The sequence below is a fragment of the Camelus ferus genome, chromosome 33 (assembly GCF_009834535.1).
Source record: "Camelus ferus isolate YT-003-E chromosome 33, BCGSAC_Cfer_1.0, whole genome shotgun sequence".
In the NCBI taxonomy this organism is placed as follows: domain Eukaryota; kingdom Metazoa; phylum Chordata; class Mammalia; order Artiodactyla; family Camelidae; genus Camelus; species Camelus ferus.
The window spans coordinates 3,871,797-3,874,315 of NC_045728.1; the positions used below are offsets into that span (position 1 = coordinate 3,871,797).

Genomic DNA, 2,519 nt, shown 5'->3' on the forward strand with positions numbered 1-2,519 from the left:
CAGTAACTTACAGCTCCCTTTGTGTTTTCTTTCCACCGTGGTCTTCTCCCCTGAGATAAGCGCTACCCTGAACATTGTGCTTAGCGTTTCCCTGCTGCTTTTTAGAAGCTTTTCTTTTCTTTTTTTTAATAGCAATTGTGCTTGCCTAAATGGCCTATTATTTAGTTTGGCTTAGGTTTAGTTTTAATTTTGCATAGTTTTTGAACTTCATAAAAAGTCTGTCAGGTTAGATGTGGTCTTTTGGGACTTGCATTTTTTCGTTCAGTATGGATTCATCCATGTGGAAGAGGGCCTCTGTGGTTCTCTTGTTTTCATGCCACATTTTCATTCCATTTTCTGAGCATACTGTGGTTTATTTACACATTCTTCTTTCAGGGGGTATTGAGATTGTTTCCAGTGTTTTGCTGTTTTGATAAGTTCAACTATGATTGTTTTTTTTTTGTGTATGTGTCTTCTTATTAAGTTTTCTCTTGGGTTTAACCTCACAGAAATTGGGGGTGTACCTAATAGATTAGCTGGGTATACACACATTCAGCCTTGAAAGAAGACGTTAAATGGTTTCTTAGTTCCCACCAGCAATGTGTGTGGGACCATGTTGATATCCAACACTTGGTATTCTGAGCTTTGTCAATCATATGGGTGCAAACTGGCATTTCATGGGGACAAAGTGTTTCTGGCCTCTTCCTCATCATTGGTGAGGTGAACACCTCTTTATAAGTTTATTGATCATATGTGTTTCTTCTTCTAAAAGATAAATAGGAAACTCAACTTTTACTTAAAACTTCAGCAAACCCCAAATGTTGCTTCATTTTCTCTCATTAGCTCCTCCGTGTCTACAGGCTGCCCTGGCTGGTTCCATATGTGTTTCTTGTTCTACAAGTTGTTTCTTTATGGGTTTTGCCCATTTTTGCCCTGAGTTGAGTTTTTCTTATTTGTAGGAGGGCTTTAGATATTTTTGAAAGTAATCTTTTGCTGCCTGTGTGTATTTAAAATATTTTCTTCAAGTTTGTAGCTTGAATTTTTACTTTAACTGGAAACTATCCTGACAAACAGAAATTCTTAGTGTTGTAATCAAGTTTATGTATCTTGTATAATTAGTAATGTTTGTGTCTTGATTAAGAAACCTCTTCTTATTCCAGGCTCATTAAGATAATATTCACTGTGTATTTCTTCTGAAAGTTTTCATATTTTTCCTTGATGTTTGTATTCTTGATCTGTTTGGTGTTGATTTTTGATGGTGTGAGACAGGGATCCTTTCTCATTATCTCCAGGTAAAATGCCACCTTCTTCCAGTGAAGGGGGGATTTAAACCTAGACTTACCCAACTTGAAAGCCCATGCTCTTAATCACTTTGCTGTCCCAGGGAAATAACGGTGACATTAGACTCTCTGATAAATGAGGGGGCCCTGGGGAGGGAGGAGGAGCAAGGCCCCCAGTATCAGGAGCTGAGGGCTGAATTGGGTCTTTCTTTCAAATGATTTCTTCTCCTTCTAAGTTTCATGGTAACATATTCCAGGTCATCTTTTGGCATTGGCAGCTCCACAGGGGGGTTCCCATGGGAAGCTCTGGGTTCCACTTTTTTTTTTTTTTTAATTTTATTTTTTAAACTGAAGTAGAGTTGGTGTGCAGTATTACATAAGTCACAGGGGTACAACCTGGTGATTCATATTTTTTAAAGGTTATACTCCATTCATAGTTATTACAAAACACTGGCTATAGTCCCTGTGTTGTACAATACATCCTTGTAGCTTATTTTATACCTAATAGTTTGTACCTCTTCATCCTCTACTCCCATATTCCCCCCTTCCCTCTCCCCTCTGATAACCACTAGTTTGTTCTCTGTATCTATGAGTCAGCTTTTTTTTTGTTATACTCACTAGTTTGTTGTATGTTTTAGGTTCCAAGTATAAATGATATCATACAGTATTTGTCTTTCTCTGTCTGACTTATTTCACTTGGCCTAATGCCCTCCAAGTCCATCCATGTTGCCACGGACAGCAGAATTTCACTCTTTTTCATAGCTAGTACTATTTCATTGTGTGTATATACAGATTCATCGCTATACCTATCAAGATACTAATGGCATTTTTCATAGAACTAGAACAAATAATTTTAAAATTTGTATGGAAACACAAAAGACCCTGAATAGCCAAAAGAATCTTGAGAAAGAAGAACAGAGCTGGAGGAGTCATGCTCCTTGACTTCAGACTATACCCTAGAGCCACAGTAATCAAAACAGTGTGGTACTGGCACAAAACAGACACATACATCAATGGAACAGAATAGAAAGCACAGAAGTAAACCCACACACTATAGTCAATTAATCTACAACAAAGGAGGTAAGAATATACAATGTAGAAAAGACAGTCTCTTCAGCAAGTGGTGCTGGGAAAACTGGACAGCTCCATGTAAAAGAATAAAATTAGAGCATTTTCAGGGGATGGAGGCCTATAGCTCAGTGGTAGAGCACGTGCTTGGCGTGCATGAGGTCCTGGGTTCCATCCCCAGTGCCTCCGTTA

At 38.3% G+C, this 2,519-nt stretch overlaps 1 long non-coding RNA gene across 4 annotated transcripts in view; it reads left to right on the forward strand.

The window, feature by feature from the left end:
- The window catches only part of LOC106729238, a 74,361-nt gene that overhangs the window by 18,395 nt on the left and 53,447 nt on the right, over window positions 1-2,519 (forward strand). The gene's annotated exons all lie outside the window — the stretch shown is intronic.